Genomic DNA, 22,948 nt, shown 5'->3' with positions numbered 1-22,948 from the left:
AGACAGATTCTACGCCATGCAGAACAATCATACCTATGATTGATTGCTAATGCTCCTCTAGCAATTGACCGACAAGCAAAATATTTGGTTGGCAAACCAAGAAACATCATAAACAAAATTGGATTCTCGCTCTCTATTGAGGCCTCAACAGTCTTTATGGAAATGATAAAACATAGTTCCTTGGTGTAGAAGTGCTGGGTTTCTCCATGCACAAATGTTGTTGGCGATAGCCTAGCATTAAAGCATGAAGGTTGGACTCTATTGAACACTGGCCTGGAGGGATTCTGTGGCTGTTTTCACAGCAGTTCAGTTGTTTGCAGAACGAGAAAACCAATGAAACGCTGGATTAAGATTTAGATAGTTGATAAATGGTGTATTTTATAAGCCTGACCTCATTTCATTTCCCATTTCATTTGCTGCACAGCCAATCTTACAGCAGGCTGTCTTCATCCAGCATGTTTTTAAAATCATTACCTTCTGCCTTTTTACCTACTCCCTTCTCAGAAAAACATTGTCTTTGAATTTTGAACACAAGTGAGCCAAATCACCAATCTGCATAAGCAGCAATGTTACAAGTCAGGATGCAACGGTGACCTCTGAGGACCAGTCTATACCATCAAACATCCTGAGATGATAGCCCCCAAATTCCCCGAATCTCTAAACTGTTTCCATGCTGAAGTGCTCAACGAAATACTAATGTGCTGGGTATCTACAACGCTGGCAACTATTTTACATAGATTTAAAATATATAGTTATAAAAATAGAGATAGCTCAAATGAAGTTATCCCAACATCCCAACATGGCTGGGGAAGATGGGATTTATAATTCAATAAACATCTGATGGATACCACGTTGGCTACCCCCGCCTTAAATTATTGGAAATCATAAGAATCCAGCATGTTTCAGATGATATATTTCCTTCCCATGTGTACAAGGTGGACTAAATATGAAGACAATTTTGTTTCATCAAAACAATCTGTGGATTTCTTGTGCATTCCAGCTGAATGCACTGATCTATATAATTTGTCAGAATATCAACTAGTTGCTATTCTTCCCTCTTTAGATGATATATCTTAACAGATGGTAGCAAATTCCTGAATTATCTAGCCCCATTTTGCATTTGGATCTTGACCCAGTTTGGGAACTGAAACTGCCTTGTTCACCTGGTTTGACCACCACAGTCAGAAGACAGGGGAGTGTGACCCTTTTGATTCTCCTGGACCTCTCAGTGGCTTTCAAATACTATTTATTTAAGTAGTTACTCTGAATAGTTTGTCCTGTCCTAGCATGTCTCAGTGATCCCAGGAAGTGATTCCTGGGATCAAAGGAGTGGCACTTACTGGAAAGGTCAGCTCTTCATGTCTAGAAGAGCGGAGTCACAACTGGTGGGGCAAACCTAGTTTGAGAGAGCACTATCAAGATGGCTATGCATGAGCACAACAGACAAGACAGAACACTACCTGTCAGGACCCTGGACAAATCACAGTGGCAGGATGTGGCTGGAACTCACCCAAGGAGTGCTGTTTGTCTCAGCAACAACCTGAGGTCTCCTGGTGGGACTGAACCTGTCTTTAACCCTGCTCTCCCCGAGGCGATTTCTTTTTCTAAAGGAACCACTGCCCAATTCTGTGACTGCTGGCTCCTACTGGGCAGTGAGAGCTGCAATGGAGGTGTACTCTCTGAAGTCTGGAAGGTCCTGAAGCAAAGGACACAAGCTCTTTGAGTGACGTCTCCTCCCCTCAAGTTTTCATCTGAGCCAGAAGGAGAATTGTTTGAGTTTGGCTCATAGGCTCCTGGAATGGTTTTGCATTTCTGTTGAGTTGTCTGAACTGTTTTTAGGATTTATACAATGTTTAAGCACCTTAAATTTTGGTTGGTTGGGATAGGTGAAAATTTCACAAGCCACTTTTACTCATCCCTACCTCTTTTGCAGGGACGCGGGTGGCGCTGTGGGTAAAACCTCAGTGCCTAGGGCTTGCCGATCTTATGGTCGGCGGTTCGAATCCCCGCGGTGGGGTGAGCTCCCGTCTTTCGGTCCCAGCTCCTGCCCACCTAGCAGTTCGAAAGCACCCCTAAGTGCAAGTAGATAAATAGGTACCGCTTTATAGCGGGAAGGTAAACGGCGTTTCCGTGTGCTGCGCTGGTGCTGGCTTGCCAGAGCAGCTTCATCACGCTGGCCACGTGACCCGGAAGTGTCTGCGGACAGCGCTGGCCCCCGGCCTCTTAAGTGAGATGGGTGCACAACCCTAGAGTCGGACACGACTGGCCCGTACGGGCAGGGGTACCTTTACCTTTACCTTACCTCTTTTGCAGTGGTGGGCTCCTTCCATAAGGCAACACTTCCCCCCCCCCCCAGGATAAGCAAGTAAGCAAACAGCGGCATAGGAACACAGCTGCTTTAATACTGAGTCAGGCCATTCATGCATCTGGATCAATACTGCCTACACTGACTCCAGCAGCTGTCCAGGTTGTTCTACCACTGAGTTATGGCCCTTCTCCACAGTCCCACAGGAAATAGCAGTGCTGTTACTTCCAACATGCAGTTCCATAGAACTTGTGAATAAGCCAAAACAGTCAGTACAGGTTCACTAGTGAAAAACCATGATATGCCTTGCATGTGTAAGGATTATCACAGAGTGGCAATATTTGAGCCTTGTTAACAAATTCTTTTGAGTATATATTTCCTTCACCCATAGACCCCCCCATTTTCTGTCCCGGCGCTTCTCTTGCTCCTCCTTCCTCACTCCAATATGCAGTTTCCTTCTATGACTTCAAATCAAACTCACCAATTGAATTGTAGCATACTCTGCTGCACAGTACTGAGAATGAGGTGATGGAAGGAAATAATAATTATATGGGAGGGAATGTAAGTGTGAGTATGCATGCCGGAGGGGGGCAGTCTGGAACTGAAAATATCCCATTTGGTTCCAGGCTGTTCAGTTTGTGGCTTTGGGCAAGTCATTTCAACCCTCTCTGACTTAGTTTATGGAAGGTGCTATGTAATTTCTAGGCAGTATAACCCTTTATGACTACAAAAAACATCCCTACTCCTATACATATAAACTTCATTGCATGTCCTTTAATCTCCACAAAGCTGTAAAAGCACAGCTCCCCCCCCCATTCTAAAGCATTCAATTAAAATATTTTGAAGCATCTGTTGAAGTCTAGTAAAACAACAAAAACCTAGAATCAAGTAGTGATTTCTTAGAAACCCACTGATGACTAGCAATCTCAAAATCCTGACAAAACTATTCCGTATTCCGCTAGGAGAAAATAACTCCTGCAATATTGGGTATACTGAACACCTGCATCCTCACGAAAGAAAGAAGAGGGAAGCTTGATTGTCAGGTCCAAACTATATGTGATACTGGCAAATTCATGATTGTAAAAGCAGGTCTGCCCATTCACATGGAAAATGAGATGATGTTCCTGTTCAGGGAAGTTTTTAATGTTTGATGTTTTATCATGTTTTTAATATTCTGTTGGGAGCCACCCAGAGTGACTGGGGAAACCCAGCCAGATGGGTGGGGTATAAATAAATCATCATCATCATCATCATCATCATCATCATCATCATCATCATCTAGCTGTTTGAAAGAGCATAGAGGTAGGAATGCTGGCCCCTTTCCCACCTGTGTTTCATTCCACACAAAGCTGTGACAAGTAGTGATGGGGTGTAAAGAATACACAGTTGCTCCAAGTTATGCTTGAGGGGGAGGAGTCCCTATGTCCTTACCAATGAATGTCAGATGACAGCCATGGAGGTTTTACTACCCTCTGCCTCCTGCTAGTGGCTGGCCCTGCCATTCTCTCACATGGGCTGCCCCAGGATACAAACACAGCTACTAGAAAATGTATGGAGAGAAGAACTGCAGATGGAAGAGAAGTGGGGATGGGAAGGGGGCTTCAGGACATTCTGTCTGTGTAATCCATATGGACTTCACTTTTCAATAGACACATCTCCAGAACCTCCAAAAAACTGGTTTCTCTAACCTAGCCCAAGTGCTTACCTCTTTCCGCTTCAATTTCTGACGTGAGAAAAACTACTAGGACTATGAGCAGCATCTTGCCATGGTCATATATTCTTCTTAGAATTTAACTCAACAAAATGCAGCTTTGCTTTATTTGAGTGTCTCAGTGGTGTCTTCTGGAGATCAATTGAACAGTCCTGAACACAAGGGCATTCTATTGATCTCAACGAGGGCACACAATGTTTCTGCTGAGCTGTCTATTACAAGATCCTTTAAGTAAAACAGTTAATATGGTGGTCGTACAATGAAGCAAAGGCTAAGATAAAGAAGGATAAACCCAATATGCCGAAACTTTTGAGGAAGGAATATGTTCTAATGTCCTGTTATATCACCAAACTAAAATGGACTTGCCTATTGGTAAAAATCACAATGATTTTCTGTCCCAGTATCATAAGCATTAAAGATGCAATCCTTGGTCAAGGTCCAGAGAAGGGTGTATTTCTCCCACTCTGCTGCAATGGTTCTTTCCTCAAAAAAGCTGTGACCCATATTAAAAGCTGCTTTTTGAACTCAGGAAACCTTCAAACACCATTTGCAATGCAGCCTGGGTAGTGAAAAGTATGAATTGAAACTTTGTTGGATGTGCAGAAGCATTTCCATGAGCTTTACCCAATTGTTGCCAACAGCTGTAAAAAGGTAAAGGACCCTTGACAGTTAAGTCCAGTCGCAGATGACTCTGAGGTTGTGGTGCTCATCTCGCTTTACAGGCCAAGGGAGCCGCACATGCACTGTACATAGTGGTGGGAACCCTCCGTCACCGCTACAGCAGCATGTAGAGGGTCCTCCATTCATGACTGTAGCGGCAACGGAGGGATCCCGGCACCGTCCGTACGGCGCTGGAGCACCACCGGTGGCAAATTGCGATGTACAGTGCATGTAGCAATGCCACACATGCGCCCTACGTAGCAATGCCCCACCCCGGGTATTACGGTGCCTTCGTTCACCCCTGACTACATCCACACCATAAATAATAATAACAACAAACCCACACTATCCTCACTGGGCAAGCACAAAATTAATAGGAAGAAACTGTGGTCAGTCAACTTGGTGCCCTCTAGATGCTGTTGGCGTACAACTCCCATCAGTCCCAGCCAGCATGGCTAATGGTCAGGGATGACCATTAAAGCAACAAGGGAAGCAAGGCACATTGGGTCATGAACTCTTGAACTCTAACCCCAGAGTCAATAGTGCCATCTATAAGAATCCAACCTATGATACAACATGATACGGAAAGGGAAAGAGAGAGAAAGCTTTATCACAGCAAGGAAATTCTGTGTAACCACTATTCTGTTGGAGCTTTCAAGTGGGCACAGATAATGAAATATTAACATATTTCAAAGAAGCTTGCTAGGGCTCTATGCAATATAAAAAGGTTGTTAAACACAAGGACATGTATACATTTGCCAACAGCATAGAGCTTCGGAGCCTGGGAAATAACCTGTTCCCATATTGCACAACTGTCTATAGGTTTCCCCTGAGAGGTTTTTTTGTATTGGAGAATGATTTACTTCTGGCCACCGGGGGAGGCTATGGAGAAGGAACTTTTTTATATGTACTTCTTTATATGTAGTCCATTTAACTAGTCACATCCGAGTACACTGAGGGACTCTAGTCTACACTTCCCTTGTATTTGGTCTCTCTCACGGAGCACTATGATTTGGTAAGATTCAGTTGCTGACATTGTTGACTAGCACAGCTTATCGTGCAGATGAAGAACACCTTTTCTAGGTCTCTCTCAGCAAGGCAACCAAATAGTAACATGTATTAGTGTGTGTCCTAAAAACAAACGTTCATCACACAGTTCAGCTTTGCATGCCTGGGAGAGTACGGATTTGCTACAGAATATATGATGCTGCCTTATAGCAGGTTGGACCATATGTCCAAGTAGTCCAGTACAGTCTACTTTGACTGGCAATGGATCTCCCATGTCTCAGATGGAGGTCTTTCCCATCATCTTTTCCCCGATCCTTCCAAATGGAGATGCCAAGAATTGAGCTTAGGACCTGCCATATGCACAGCATATGCTGTAGCACTGAACAATGGCCCCTTCACCCACCTTCCCATTCCATACTATTTGCTTGCGCTCATCTTTTGTCTTCCGTTTTCCACCCTGCTCTGTAGCCATAGCGTTCAACTAGGCAAGGTCAAGCTTGTTTGCATGGATGCAGTTGACTTTTGCTGCCAGCACATACGGAAGATCAGCAGAAGGCCTGGGACTCAGGTGTTGTAAGGCTCTTACACAATGTCAGGGCAGGACGGCTATCTATGCAAATGCTAAGTGTTATTACCATCATCACCACCACAGGGAAGCCGACTGCAGCACCCAGTGCTAGCTTTGAGAACCAATTAAGATTTGGCAGTATTCGTCCCTCAATGTCAGCATCAGGGTCGAACAGATTCATCCACCCTGCACTCCTCATCTATAGCTGCCTCTGTTCTTTGCTGGTAAACATGCTGATCTTTACAGAGCCACCTTAACAGAATTTTTGGTTGGGCCCAAGTGAAGAGAATTGGGGAGGGGAGGGGGAGAGGACATAATGTTTAATTATAAGAAATGATTGAAATAGGCACAGACATACCCCGGGTGCCTCTGCACTGCAGCAAGCTCTAAACTTGTTATCGTTAATGGTTTAAATTTCACTGTGCTAATCATTTCAGGACACAAGCCTTTCTTGATAATCTAATGAATTATTCCAACATCCTTCAGCAAAAAAAAATCCTCCATGACAGCACTAATTACAAGACGTTTTCCCAGTGCTTATGTAAAATATGACAGAGCAGCAGCTTAGGGAATTGCAAAAAAACTGCTTCTAATTTCCACTGAGAAACTGACAAACACCTCTCTTGCATCTCTCCCAGCTCTCAAGTAAGATTTAACTTTCTCATTTAGTTAATTACCGAGTGAGGATCATCATTTTCCCGGATCGGAGCGGCACAGAGCCTTTATCGTGTTAACTTGTGAACTTGATCGATGGCTGCTGCTAAAACTTAATAACTTCACCCCCTGGCAAATTGTAAGATAAATATAATAGGAGAAACTCTGACAGTAAAAACCTGCCAGAAATGAGAGCTGTGTTTATGTTTCTTTGCAGGCAGGAAAAAAAAAATACCCACACCAACAAAACAGAAACAAAACAAAAAAACGCAACCAACAGCTTATTATTTGGTGTGTGTTACTTAAATTTAAAAGACTCGAGGCAGTTAACTTCCTGCGTAGCGTTCTAACTTTGCTGTGAAGTTAAAAGCATTGGGGACATTACCTAAGCAAAGGCAGAAGGAGGAGAACAGGCAAGGGCAGAGAGACTTAGGGGTTGGGGAAGAAAGACAATACGGTACTGAAATGCAGTCAGACCTAAACACTGCTTTGTGGTTTGGCAACCAAAGTATCAGCTGCACTGAGTAGGTTAGCTGGCATACAAACAAAGGGGGCTGATCATCCTAGAGGGGGCATTTGAACACTGCAGCAAGGGAACAGGAGGCAGTGGTACAACCGTAGCAACAGGTTTCAGTGCAGGGAAGTCATGGTAACTGAAAATACCAGAGTCCAGGGCCTTTCATGTGTATTCACAGTAAGATCAGTACTGAATGGCAGCAGATTGGATGGTTCATGCTATTTGGGACAGCAGTGGTGGGGAGAATCAGGCATCCCTCCCACTACAAGACTTTGGAACCCAACTGAAAGGGTTGCAGGGAGTGCGACGTGAGATAATCTAGCAATGAAACGACTGGAAAGAGCAACAGGATACAATGTGACTGACTACAACAAGGAAACTCTGGTTTACAATGTTTCACCAGTTATGATTATTCCGAACTAGAACACCTTGGTATCAAGAATCCATGCTCTTGGTTGGACTATTGCAATGCACGCTACATGGAGCTACCCTTGAAGATGGCTCCAGAAACCGCAGGTAGTGCAAGATACTGCTGTCCGGCTATTATGTGGGGCAGTGAGAAGGGAAAGAGCAAATTCACCAAGTGCAATCCAATGTATTGCTGATGATGTACCAAGTTCTAGATGACCTGAAAGGAATGCCTTCTTCAACACCTGCCAGCCTGTAAAGAACAGAAGAGAGTCCCAGGTTGTGTTGCTGTTCATGGGCATGGCCCATAGGGCAATGACATGGAGCAGGGCCTTCCTGTCTGTGGCTCCCCAATCTGTGAAGCTCCCAAATGAAATCTGATTGACTTTGTTAATTAAAAACATATTTCTTTAGCAAGGCCTTTGGAACATAACTGTATTGGAAACTAAAAGGGAAAGCTTTATTGCACACTGGTTAATGTTTTAATTAGCGATACAGATTTGGTTATTATAATAATTGTTCTACTATGTTTCTTATCTTCTTCTTGTTGTTAGCCGCCCTGGAATCCTGCAGGAGGAAGGGTGATATATAAAATAATAATAATAAATAAACTGCCAATGGAAAGAAGGCTGCAACAAAGGCTCATAGATAGAAAGAACTCCAGGATGGTATGGAGGGCAGCACTGTATCCCTCCAGGAATGGACGGCAGACATTCACTTTTTAGGGGGAAAGTAAAAATTTTCATAAAGAATCACCATTGCAGTAGTAGCTAAACCTGGCGTTCCTAATTTCTGCAGCAGGAAATCAGGTTTTGTCCCTTCTTCTTTGTGTCCTATATTGCAGGATGTTTATTTTATCTGATACAATTCAATAAAGGGGGACACACTACTGGAAATTGTGCCAGTCTGTATCAGCATACTTACTACACTACGTAAACTGCATTATTTTCATCTGCAGAATGGATCTGCAGAGTAGAACACATTTAAATTATGTCTCCAGATTTCAATTCATACATTTCCTCAACAAGGGACACATACAAAATGGTTACTACAACAAATAAAAACATATTTGTTTACAACTAAGTAGAAGCTTTATATTAATTACACTGCTGAACTTTGTAATGATCCGGTTTGGACTATGAAATTGGCACTCCCAAAGCAAGCAGCATTCCCAACAGGACCATGGCCTCCTCCCCCAGTTTTTGAAGGCTTGAATTGCAATCAGAGTCAGAAAAGGCCGACTTCTCTGTCTTCCCACTATTTACTTCGTGGCAGCAGGGCGGAGTGCAGATTTGGTGTGGATCTGAAATTAGCCAAGCTATTACCCTTAAAATACACATTTAAAAAAACTCAGTTTGGAAAACTAAGTTCTAAGGGTATCATGAGATGGTAACTCAGCTCATCAGTGCTTTAAAGCACACCCAAGATCATAATCCAAAGTCTTTGGTCATGCAGTCTATATGCTTTCTGCACTACAGAATTTATACTGACTTAAAGGGACAGATGTAAAATTCAGGATTGATTTCTGTTTGGTTCTCTCTATATTGATAAGGACACTAAGCAAGATTGCTTACTTGAAGACTGCGCTTCCAGAACTTTCACTTAGCCTTGCTGTTTCTGGACACAGTAGCATTTCTCCATCACAGTGATAGTAAAGTGTTTGATGGAGTAAAAATATTCATTATTTGAACAATACTAAAATAGCATATGATCTTTACAATGCTTTATTTTGGAACTATATTATTCTTTCAAACAGAGAAGAGAAACTTTACTTTAATGGACACGATCCCACCAAAATTAAACACCACTGGTTTCAATAGGAGGGAAAAGAATATGCCTAAATATTTCTCTTGAAAACAACATGATTTATCTTTGTGGATCTTTTCCAATGACTAAGCCATGAATTCAGTTTTAAGAGATTATATAACAGCATACTTTAAGGAGCACTTAAAATATTAACACACTCTCTCTCAACTTTCCCCTGTCCTGTCATCGTGAGCTGTTTCTTACTGTATGAGATGGTGCATAGGATCCTAGAAACCAGATTTTCAGAACAAGGGAGAGAGATAGAGACATGTTGGGAACCAATTTTTTATATGTCATAAAAACTCCCCCTCCGCTGACCTCTGTCTCGTTACAACAAGTGTATCCCAATATAATGTTTTGGGATAAGCCTCAATAGCCTCTTGTTTGTTTGTTTGCTTGTTTACAAACTTTTTCTAGGAAGTGTAACACATTCTAAGGGACCGAGCGTCTTTGTTACCCTACTCTTCTATCTGTTAAACTCCAAGGTTGTTGTTAAGAGTGATTTTCTTTAAATGTAATTTTGAAGAAGGTACAGATTCTTCTGTTATATCCAAGAAGGACTGAAAATTTAACTTCTGGCTTGCGGAGGATTGCTGGGACTGAGTCTGAGAGCCACTAGCACTCTGCTCTGGGCAAACTACTGACTGAACAATATCAGCTCCCTAAAGATGGCACTCCCATACTTTAAAATGTTTAGGCCAAAAAAAGGACTCACATTTCTTGAGTTTATTGAATGAATTTGTCTTGCTAACATGTCAGCTGGCAGACTCAAAGTGAGAGAGCTAGTTTTTCAAGCCACTCAGTCCATTTACTTTTATTTCAGAAACTCAGTTTGCAAGCTACCATTTTCAGTCTACCTCCCTCTACCAGCCCAGCTTGTGCAAATTCATTCCAGGAGGTTAATTGATGAAGGACTTGCTCAACCAGTGCTGAATCACCCTTTCCACATTGTGAGCTCACTGAAACATCTAAATATCCAGTGCAACTTAGAAGTAAATCACCTGATAGTGTCAAAACAACCACTGTGAAAAGATGCTAAAGATCTCATTGCTATGTTATTTCAAAAAGTAAATACAAAAAGTTGCACTGAAGTTAATCTCACTCTCCCTACCGAAAGACTTATTTATTACATGCCCACATGTGGTTTCTAATTATGCAGCAAGAAGTTTGACAAAAGATGCATCTCAACAAAAGGCTTGTGGAATTATGCTGAAATGAGCAACCACTCTGGTAAACTATAGGGACAGCATGAGTATAACGAGCTAGACATCTTGCAGGTTTTAGCTTTCATTCAAAAAAGCAGGTTTCTAGTCCTCAACCTTTTTTTGGAGGGGGCAGCATCCTTTGTATTATGCCCACCACTACTTCAGCCTCTTTGTCAACAATTTCAGCTTTTGCAAAACTCCAATACATTGCCAGGAGATTATTTCTCAAAATAAACTCACTTTACATATATGTAATTTTTTGTGATGGCAAACTTTGAATCTTACTCCAGTAGAAAGTAAGTGACTACAGTGAGTTCAGCACACAAGATAAGGAAAAGATGAGCACCTTGGTACAGTGGTACCTCAGGTTAAGTACTTAATTCGTTCTGGAGGTCCATTTTTAACCTGTAACTGTTCTTAACCTGAAGCACCACTTTAGCTAATGGGGCCTCCCGCTGCCGCTGCACGATTTCTGTTCTCATCCTGAAGCAAAGTTCTTAACCCGAGGTACTATTTCTGGGTTAGCGGAGTCTGTAACCTGAAGCGTATGTAACCCGAGGTACCACTGTACCTTAAATCTGTAGATAGGAATATGTGAAATCAGAACACCTGCTTCCATTATGTAGGTAAAGAAAGCTGAGAGTTAAATAGTGCATTTTAAGTTTATTTGCCCTGTTTCTTCTAAACCTTTCCAACAACATAATCAAAGTTCTATCTGGAAATACAGGAGGATAACAAACACTTATTTTTTATGAAATAAGTCAGAATTCTTGCAGTTTTAGCAAACACCTATGAGCTACTTAAAATGTTTCTGGAGCCACATGTACTTAATCACTGGCTTAAGAGGAACAGGTGACTTCTGAGTCACCACATTTAGGGACTAATTTTTGTTGCACCCTGCAGTGGGCTACATGTAGTCCAGGAATACTAGAGAATTTCTCCAGTGACTAAGGAAAATGCATTCCTGAAAGAAAAGAGTCGTGCCTCTCCCACACTGCTAAACAGTAAATAGCAACAGGGAGAGAAGATGAAAAACTCTTCTTTTAAGAGGTACTACTTTATGCTTCAGACAGACTAATAAAGTTTAATTGTCTGGAATCTGGTGACTCTTCCTGTATAACTTCCCTCTGATATAGGTCTTCCATTTGGATTTTAAATGCTGGTGAAATCACTGAAATAAAATTTCCGTGAGGTTGGGAAAGAAAAAGAGAGAGGTTTTCCCAACTTTTAAACTTCAAGTTTATCTACAGATCTAAAATGGGTTCAGCTTCTGGTGATAAAAGAAAACCATGAGGTCGTGGCATGAGAAGCCTAGGTAGTTTAAATGACGAGATTAAAATCTGGAAGCTATGATGCTTTAAAAACAGGTAATGCTTTTAGTGAAAGGCCTTTTGAAAACACTCAGGTGAACTGCCTGAAAATAGGCAACAAAGAACTGAACACTTGACTTAGAGGTGTAAGGCCCTAGATGCTTCCAGTTTACAAAGTTGGTTCACATGGCCAAGTTACCTCTACGCAATCCTGCCTCCAGATTCCCTGCCCCCATAGACACCATCTCTTCCTCTCTCAGGACAATTCCTATTACTGTAGAAGCAGAACCTCGCTTCTGCAAAGTAGCAGCCATAGGACATCCTCCATGGGGATGCATGATAGGCGGTCATTGAGGAGAAGGGCAGGGAGACAAAACTGATCATGTCAGATTTTGCACCTTTCTCAGCAGTGAAGCACATATCCCCTTTTAATCTACTACAAACCAGAAGAGCAAGCCCAAACACAACTAAGACACCCTGGAACAGTGCTATGCACCCTTAAGAGTGTCAGCCGGGTTTGTAGGACAAAGAAAAGAACTGGTATTAGGGGGGGAAACTACAATCTTCACTCATGCCTCCTAGTACAAATATATTACTTGTCTAAAAGATGGTAACAAAAACATTTGAGTCTGAAGCAGCTTTTACATGTACATAAGTTGCCAGATACAAAAGATGCTAAAATTAAAACACCAGTTATAACAATTATGCATGCAAAGTTTGTTGTCCATTCTCGATCAAGGACATCTTGACAATGTTTTGCAAGGACACAACCAGCTAGCTGGTTACCCACTAGATCATCTAGCCTTCTGAAAAATACATCAAAACCATTACTTTGATATATCATAATTTCCCTCCTTGATCAAACTACTCTCTAATCATCATTTCTGGCTTTACTCTGTCAGTTATAAAGGCAGAAAACAGAAGTTTTGTGCATTTGATTAACTTCCAAACGGTTCAGCCTTTTCAAAGTTAAAGAGCAGTTACAATTTTAATGTGAACTGAAATTAAATGTTAAAAAGGAAGTTTATTGATTAAAAATTTTAATACCCACAAAATTGTTATTCTAGAAAAGTTTTAGTGTTCCCTCTACCAATTTCTCTAACAGAGAACTATATATACCAAAAAAATTACAATTTACAGCTGCTCGTGAAATGTTACACTTCTATTTTTATTTTTAATTTGTTTTTATTTTATTTTTTGTTGCCACATGAAGAGGCTATTCCCACTAGTTCCGTTGAAGTTCAGGTAAGTAAATGCAGGGTACTGCTGGTGGTGATATAACAAAAGCCAGAAGCCTAATGATCAAATCTTGTTGTCTTGTCGTTCCAAAGATAGGGTACTTCAGAAAGGCCAGGCTTGGAAAAGCATCAATGCCACACAAAAGGCAACTAAAACAGGCTATTGATAGTTCAGAATAAAAAGAGTTATCCGAGGATTTCTAAGATAGTATTGCAAAAGAGCTACTGCTATGCAAATTCATAGGGGAAAAGGTGAAAAAAAGAATAGGTGATATCAAAAAGTTATTCAAGCTTTTGAACAACAGAAACTCTATGCCTCAGAGTATTATTAATAAAATTATTATAATTGTAATTATAATATAATTTGTCTCTCTAGCCTGAGACAAAGCAAACAAATACTTCCATTATACCTTCAGTACCGTTAAATAGGCAGTTGTCTACCTAAAGTATCTACATGTATAAAAGTTCAAAAATAACCTGCCTAGAAGTGTGTGTGTGTGTATAAATATGTTTAGAAATAATTGTCAAAAATTAGTTATTTGGCAATGAAGATTTCTGTATATTTGAATGCTTGCACATTTTTTAAATCAACAAAAGCCGGTATCCTAAAAAGATATATCAAACAATGTTAGCATTCTCCTTCTAACATTCCCAAACAACGGGGCCTTTTAAATGTTTGTGTTGTTTTTTTGCAAAGCCTTTCTTCAACTGTTACTCTTCCTGCCCCAACTCCGTCCTGTTATTACTTACGTACAGCTTTCCTCACCATCTTGATATGTGACCATTCTCTTCTTTCCCTATCATTGCTTTCTCCACATTTCCCTCATGTGTAATCCTTGACTGTAAAATCATCAGAGCAGGGACCTCTCCAGTGCTTTATCTCTGCAGAGTGTTATGTTCACTGATGGCACCGTATAATAAAGTATTTTCCCACTCCTTAGTCAAGTTGAAGCACGGGCATTTGTCATGTACAGAACCAATACTAATAGCTCCAAGCTCCTTAACTCAAAATGGCAACCTGTATAAGGTTATACTGGAACGCATTATTTAAACTAAGCCAGCCAATCTTCTAGACTGTTGAGCAACTAAGACCTGAACTCTAAAAGCAAATGGCATACCGTGTGTTTTTCATTGCTGAAGTTCCATGATTCTTCCTGATAGACACACTACATTCTGACAGCTGCCTTAAAATCAATACCAATATGAAACCAGCTAACAAATTCCTGGAGTTCAGAGAAGTGCCCTAGAGAGGCAGCACTTTAGTAAAGTTACCTTACTTATCACAGCAAGTTCGATATTTAACCACCAGGGGATTTCCAAACTTTGCTGAGTTTTTGAAGTTAATGATTAATATTTCTGCCATCTGGAGACAGAGAGAAAGTGATAAGTACAATAGGTTGTGTTAGGATAACCACAATTACATTTTTCTTTTTTCCACCCCTCTCAGGACTTGCTAGGAAGGAAGACAAGTGACTGAAAACAGCAGCTAAAACCAAGCCTTCCCGGAGACATTGTGCTGGGTGGAGACAATGAAAACTTTCTTCCACAGCACTTGGTACTAAACTAAAAGCAACATCCTGTCCCTTCAAATGATTCCACACCATCTTGCCCTGCAGATCTCACCCTCTATTGGTTTGCTTTAAAGGAGAGTTTTAGTGGCAAGTACATGGAATGTGAAGATGAAATTGCAGGCCTCTGTACACATTTGTCCATAGAGCAGGTAGATGAAGCCAATGCAGAAGCCAACAGAAGCCACTATGCTCTTGCCACCCACCCAGTTTGTTTCAATCCCTCGTTGTAGAAATCATTCTTTGCATGAAAAAAATGCATACATGGAGGCTGGTGTGTGTTTTTTTTTTTTTTGGTTTTGTAAAGGATGTTTGGAATTTACTGCCAGCAACCAACCAACTGGTTCTGCATTTCCAAGAAATCAATCTCTGAGTGTGGCAGTGCCTACAATTCCCTGGCTGTTGACATCAGGCAGACACCTTCATTGTACTATTCTTGATGCCTGTTAAAAACATGTTTGTTTAGGTGAGCCCACTCAGAGATGTAGAACGTTGATATGCATAATGTTTTAATCTGTTCTTAGTTCATTGCTGATTTAATTTTTTTTACAGAGTTGTTTAAGTGTTTACTGATCATTTTGCTCTCTGCAAACTGCTTTGAGGCTTTTTGCAATCAAGCGGTGTATAGATTTCATGAAATAAAATAATAAATACAAAAACATTTTTTAAATGGAAAGGTCAAGACAAATTCATTGAAGATTTTTTACAGCCCATTCTTCTTCCAGCCACAGGTTACCTGACCCCTCGCCAAGGGTATCCAAAAACTTTACATTGTAGGAGCCCTAAGGGTTCAACAGGAATTGGGAGTACCATTATTAGTATACTTTAATGGTATACCGAGCTGGATGGGCTAACAGATTGACCTCTTTCCCTTCTCCTATTTAGAAACATACAGTTTCTTGTATTAGAGGAGGGTACAAAGCACGATTCATTTCTTTTAAACATATATGGTCCTTTTTACCGTATGGTTTTCTACAAATGTTCCTTGTGAACCAGTCCCTACACTCTGCCTGAGATACAAGACAATTTAGAAAACCAGATCACAGGCTAGGATGCATTAACTTACTGTGAGGTTTAATTGCATTTTTTTCTGAACACAGCATTCAGATGCATCCCAAGTAATCAATATTGAAGAATATAAATCATGACTTCAAATGGAAGTGACAGTCTTAAATTAACAGCACAGAGAAGCATTCTGGTTCAGTTCTTTGATTTACTCAGTTTTGTAAAACCCAAAGCTTCAAAAAGAACTCACACTGGCATTAATTAAACAACATTTTTATTACCTACTATCAAAGCATTACAAGGAGGGTTTACTAGTCAGCTCTGCTAAGGAATTACAAGCTTCACTCAATTAACAGTCTAACTTTTTTGTGGTGTCACTGCTAATTGAGATATTTTTCATTTTTATATCTTCTAAATTAATGTTGTACAGAAGAGCTCAGTCCAAGCACACAGGCAATCAGAGGAATCAACAGGAATCCTGAGGTCAGGAGAATTAACAGTGAAATATTTTAGTCATTAACTAAGTTTCAAAGATGCTGGCAATGACAAAGGGGGCTTTATTTTACCCTGTGATGGGAAGATCCTAGGTCAACAAGAAGTAACTATACACAAGAATATTTAAATTTCCAAATGCAAATCTATTCTCATAGAATTAGCCGAGACACTGGACTGCCATTTCCAGAAATAATGAAGGGAGACATGAGAGGCTACGTTGCCTTGGGTATACAGGAAAATATTTGAGTAAGTGGAGACAAGCGTAATTGAAGACAACACCCTAGATGTTCTTTCATTAAAGTTAGGCTGTATGGTACTATATGAAATTGATAAAACAATGAGAAGTTATATAGCAATGAATTATTTCAGTTTTATCGGCAACTAAAGGAGTTACACAATTTTTCACTGGAAGCAGTCACCATGCTGACTGGGGGCTACAGGTTTCTCACCCCAGGTATAAATGCTCACACAGCTCATGTTATTTATTTTGAAAGTTTCAAAATATTTATATTTACCTTTCAAACTTCCTATATCTTGATATAATAGGATGTGTTGCATTGTATGATAGTCTTGTTAATATCTGTAATATCGTTTAGAGTTTGCATGGCACATGCAATGTTCACAGTCATGAAATAAGTGGTGTAATAGTACAATGTTACTTTATCTAATCAGAAAATGTTTTGAAACTATCTGCAACTTGCAGTTTTGACATTTCACAGCAATACTCACGTTGAGTAAGTGAAGTCAAGAACAAAGAAAGTCAAGCTCACAGTTTTTTGAAGGGAAAGTGTCTTAGATGGAGGCTTCTCTAGGTACAAATTGCAGATTCTTGCATTTTAGGCAAACCAGTAAGACATTGTTCGCACAATTAGCAATTGTGACCGTGTCTTTTTTTATAAAAAAAAATAGTTGGTGGATCTGGAAAGGGGTCCTTGTAGGGATGTGTAGTTTAATAATCTACCATCTTCTGTAGTCCCAATATATATTGTTTTCCCCTCCATTTTATTCACAACAATAAAAGCCCCCCCTCCCCTGAAGTGCAAAAGTCATAGAATCATAAAGGTGGAAGGGAACTTGAAGGTCAACTAGTCCAACCCCCAGCAATGCAGAAATCTTGCCCACAGCCATCCTTGGGTGGGCTCAAGCTACCAACCTTCTGGTTAATGCACCGACCCATTGCAGGAGAAACCTAATCTGGATTGGGACTGCAGTAATGAGCAAACCCTTTCTAGAGTTTCAGTCTGGATCACCCTTTCTCTATGCCTGCTATTAACCTTTTAAAAACCACTCATGCAATTGCTAATGGTATGAATGGTGTCTAATCGAGTTTGGCTCTTGGTATAATGACTTCCATATAAAAATCAACTAGATCAAGGGCAGTGGTCACCACACAGTGCAAGAAATTATGTATAACAAAAAGCCTATACTAATGATTGCAGCAATTACCTACAACTTAAACTGCAATGTATCATGTGACCCACCCTGAGAACTACAGAAGGAGAGTATATAAATGTGAATACTACTACTACTACTACTACTACTACTACTACTACTACTGGCAATAGTAATGATGATGATATAGCCACCCAGACTGACTTTTCGAGGCAACAACAGGAAAACATATCAGTTCCCTTAAGTACCAATTACAATAATAAAATACTTTAAAATAATTATTCAAGTAGGCTAAAAATGGAACTGTCTGTTTAGAAATAATATTTTTTTCAAGGTAGCAAAAGGCAGCTGGGTAATCTTTCCTGCACTTGACCACTTTTTGTTTAAGGTTCAGCATAGCCAGTTTCTGTCATATTTTGAATGCTATGCTTTTAAAGCAAGACTTTTACTTTTTGATACTTTCCTCTGCATTATTAATTTATTATATTTTAAATTCTACTGGTGCTCTCCCTTTCAGAAAGAGAGATTGATAAAATATGTAGAGTTAAATTTTGATCAGTGAAGTAAAATATTAAATGAGTGGCACTGAATTAAGTGCACATTTGTTTTCTAGTATTATAATGACAATTTTAGATGACCTTCAGCAATACATAGTGTCATTTGTTTATTAAACAGAGGGCTCAGAATTCCTCAAAAAGGCACCTAAGCTGAGGACTTGGCAGTGCCAAGAACAATGCCACTTCAACTGAGGTGCCGCCACTTCTGGGGCAGAACGTGTAATCACTTTGTTAGAGAGCATTTTTAAAAGCAGAAGTCACTCTCTCCAGGAGAAACCACGAAAGTCAATCTCTCTAGTGAAAACTACAAAAGTAATTTAGGTCGCAGAATGTAATCATCACGAGTTGAATTTGGCCAGAAGAACATCAGGGTTAATAACCTCACTCTTGCGATAAGCACCAAGGGATCCTTAATGACCAGTATAAATTGAACTCCTTCCTTCCTCTTTATTAACATACTATGGGGCTGATTCAAACCTACAAAAGCAAGAAATTAAGAAATGAAACTGCTAAACTCACCCTGTTGTGCTTATATGTGGAAGCTATCAAGATTGCCTGTTGTGAAGCAGCCCTGACGCACAGCCTCTACAATACTAGTTCATGATGATGTGACATGGGGAGGGGGGAGATGATCTTCAAAGTTGGACTTTTAAATAAAGGAAGTTACTTTCTCTTGCTGCTTTATTCATGAACCATGTGTTCTTAACATTTTAGTATAGACTAACATACATTTGATGGTCGTTAACTGTCTTGAGGTCCCAAATTGTACGGAAAAGCAGATCTGCCACCGCAGCACTCATATGGCTGACTTTAAATCTTGGCAACCTCGTGAAAAATTAAAAATCCAGGATAAACTTGAATCACAGATGAACCAAAATTAAGAAAAGAACAAAAAACAATGCGCTCATTTGTCAAAGCTGTGAAGCAGATTCATAGCCGCTCTCTGCCTGCACCTGTGAGGTGAGATAATTGACCGAACGTATGAGAGACGCCTAGTTATATCATATCAGCACAAATGCACCGTTTAGCTAATTTTTTGTTGAATGTTATGCTAGCAAAATTGCTTCAGATAAACAGCTCATTACATGTTGGCATCTACTATGCAGTTTAGTTCAGATTAGTGGCCACTTTTTGTGGCTGCCTTCACACGTAGCATTAAGCTGGAGTTATGGGCTGATTGTGGAGTGCTGTAAAGCAAATGGCTTCCTGGTTTGTTTCCCCGTTTCCCATTATGTTGGAAACAGGGATGGTGGTTTGCTGCTCCCTAACAAGTAATGGTTGTTAGCCAACCTTCAGCTATGGTTTGTTGTTGCCTTATGGATCCTGGCTTGTTAGGGAGCAACAAGCTACAATCTCTGGTTCAGACTTAATGAAAACACAAGGTGTACTCGTTTGTTTATCTCACTTGCACCAGGAGAGGAACAAATTGGGAGTGATTGGACAGCATGCACTACCACACTGCATAATAAACCACGATAAGCAGAGTCACTGGCATATCATTATATGCAAACACAGCCATAGCAACCAATTTTTTATATTATAGGTTATTATACAGGGCAGAGTTTGGGGGGGGGGTTCACCTAAACTTAAGCCATGTATTTTCTGACCTGACTATGTAAACTAGAATTTCTTTCTCACAAAAGTGTTTTAGAAACTAACAAAATAACGTTTTCTAGATTGATACAAAACAGGGGGAAATGTTAATACCTTGAATTAAATATTTTACAATGATAGTCTTCTGCTGTTTAATACAAAGCTACAGCAATTATTTCCTTCTCCATTTCAAGCTAAGGGTAGGGAAGGGATCAGCCAAACAGAATTGGCATGGAAATAACCATGGGTGATCAGAAAGCTGCATAATGCATCCGTCAGCCTCAACATACCCACTAACAAAAATAAATTACTTGCATTTGAAAAGAACAGTAATTCTTTCAGAGACTCTTCACAGTCCCAAACATGGGATGCCATGTTGAGTCTCAAAGAGCAATGCTTTCAAGCACCAAACTGGGCCAAATGATAAAAGAGAAGTAAAAAGTCCAAATATGAGCGGGGAAAGAATGTATGCTTCAAGTTCTATTTATGTTAAAGAGTGGTTTCCCCATAAATTTTTCTATAAGTAGTCCCAGGATAAACAGTATCACCAATCATGTTTCATAACATTCACTACAGAATTTCAGCGCAACACCAATGTGTCAAGAGTGAATGCGTTCAAACAAACATTTATTCTCCTTGCCTATAGCTTCCTCAAAATAAAGTTATCTGAGAACCGAAAATTCTCATTTAGTCACAGCCCACAGGTAAGCTGCTTTCTAAAGAATACAGTGATAAATAGGTTGTTATTTTAGTTTTACCAAAAATAACTTTAAAAATACTGTATTAGAAAACTTCCTTTATGGAGAACTCTTCATAAAGGAACATTTGAAAAATAATCTAGTCTTTGTTTGTTGTAAGTCTCCAACCTTAGGAATACCTTTGCATTCTTAATACCTTTAACCTTTTGAAGACAGTCAGTTTCTTAGACAGTATTTAGTAATGGTCTCCTGCATCAAGGACAAATGCTTCATTTGAGCAGTTAAGACTAGGCCAATTGAGTACACAACTGGTTGGCATTTAAGGACTTTGTGAAGGAAGGGTCCTGTTTTGCTTTTATCTCAGTACTTCCAGGTAGCACACAATGCTCAACAAATCAAACAGAAGTTGTGTGCAAACCAGAGGAGGCAACCACACATTTACAGTGTTGCATAAAGTTTCAGTTCATTGTCCACAATTAGCACAGTTGCTTGAAAAATCACCAAGTACTGCTATTGTGCCAATACAGAAAGAGAACGTGCAAATTTAGCAGATACAGAAAAGCAACACTATGTGTGTGTGGGGGGGAGGATAAATGCTCTGTGTGTGTGCATGCGCACACAAGAGACAACAAGAGGACCACTTTAATGCTTAATTATAGATGTTGGTTAAAATGCTGGTTGTTTGATTTCTTAAAAGAGTATTAAACGTTTCTGTGCTTTTCTCCTCTTCCGCAACGCCATCCTCTCAGTATTGTCCTTTGCCTTCTCTGCTTCCTTCAAACCTCACTCAAAAAGAGGACCTGGACAGGAAGTTATTAAACTTCAATCCTCAACGCATCTTCTGCACACTTTGCAAGGCTGAACTTTTCACCCACAGCCTACATTTCTATGACACCCTTTAGCACAGCCATAGTGAGGAAAGGCACAGCAACTCAGACAGCAGGATAGTGCCACAATTCATCGCCAACCCCATTTGACACAAACAAACGGTGTGTCAGTCCTTTGAACGGGAAAGACTTATTATGAGGCAGCTGCCGAAAAAGCAAAAGGGGCACATGGGCCAGGCTGCTACCGAATAATGACCCCTCTCTGGTTCAAATGTGAAATATACTAAAACTTTCAAAATCACATTTTCCCCACGACAGGAGTGGTCGCAGACACAAATGCTGGGGAGTGAGTGGCTTAGAGTATTTTAATAAACGCAGGCATTGTTTGCACAGCTCTGAGAAAAGGGTTCAAAACAAAGCTATGCTGCTGGTGGGCAAGCAGCAGAGAGCAGGATAATTTAAAGCGTGTGCTTTTCCCTTCCCCTTTGCAGGAGGCATGCCTGTCACTGCGCAGCTGTGCTGCCGGCGTCATCACTCCCTCTGTCTCCCGTCTTGCTAATTAAAAGGTTGATCACAGAACAATGCTCTTCTCATTAATTTCAGTGTTCCGATTGGGCAGGATCCCCGTTTGCTCCGCCTGATCTTTTCCATGCGGTTGAAGTTAATGTGACAGGAGTCCGAAGATGGATTACCTGCTGCCATATTGCCCATCGCCTCCAATCAGGAGCTATCTGTGTAAACTGATTGTTCTAATTTGCTCTCATTATTTTTACAATATCAGGAGAAAATAACGCACACAGCTCACTGTCAAAGCCATGAAAATCAGTCATTAGTTAAACCTAGACACTGAGTGGCTTTATTAGGACACTGCAGCTTATTGATGTGCAGCTCCAGCAAAGTAAGATAGCATTTTCTTTTCAAACGGAAAGAAAGAGGCTTCAGCTGAGAGGCAGTATTTATTAGACTAATTCCAGGAGCAGCAGAAAGCTTGCTGCCCTGACACAGTTAATTGGCATCTTGATGTGTACAGCAGATTAGGAACAATGAAAATGTTGCAGTTCGGGCATTAGGAAAGACCATCCAGCAAATCTGAATGTGAATTTGCACACAATACTAAGGGCAGACAACTGTGTAACCTTCTGACCAGATTTAACACAAACGTGCTTTAAAATTGAAATATGGCAATCAATAAAACAGCCAACACAAAAACCCCTGCACTTCTGCAACTCAAAATATCATATTAAGCAGTATCCTAGCACAATAAGGTACACAAGACACATCAATAACGTTCTACATTCTCAAGAGTCAGACTCCCAAGGTCAGACATCTTGTTGTGAGTACCCAGCAGATTCTCTGAAGGTCAAAAGACTCTACAGCTTTACTTGATCGATAAGGCAGCAAGTTCAACTAGGACCTTCTGCAG

At 40.4% G+C, this 22,948-nt stretch overlaps 2 protein-coding genes across 10 annotated transcripts in view; one reads left to right on the top strand and one right to left on the bottom strand.

Annotated features, from left to right (window-relative positions):
• The window catches only part of POLL (DNA polymerase lambda), a 127,033-nt gene extending 111,803 nt beyond the window's left edge, over nucleotides 1-15,230 (top strand). Inside the window, exon 11 of the mRNA XM_053389428.1 lies at nucleotides 14,838-15,230. The gene's annotated coding sequence lies outside the window, so the exon portion shown is untranslated. The remainder of the gene's footprint in view (nucleotides 1-14,837) is intronic.
• The window catches only part of BTRC (beta-transducin repeat containing E3 ubiquitin protein ligase), a 115,740-nt gene that overhangs the window by 20,998 nt on the left and 71,794 nt on the right, over nucleotides 1-22,948 (bottom strand). The window lies entirely within an intron of this gene.

The sequence above is a fragment of the Podarcis raffonei genome, chromosome 5, assembly GCF_027172205.1.
Source record: "Podarcis raffonei isolate rPodRaf1 chromosome 5, rPodRaf1.pri, whole genome shotgun sequence".
Classification (NCBI taxonomy): domain Eukaryota; kingdom Metazoa; phylum Chordata; class Lepidosauria; order Squamata; family Lacertidae; genus Podarcis; species Podarcis raffonei.
The sequence above is the reverse complement of the archived record's forward strand: the minus strand, read 5'-3'. Positions and strand labels throughout refer to the sequence as shown.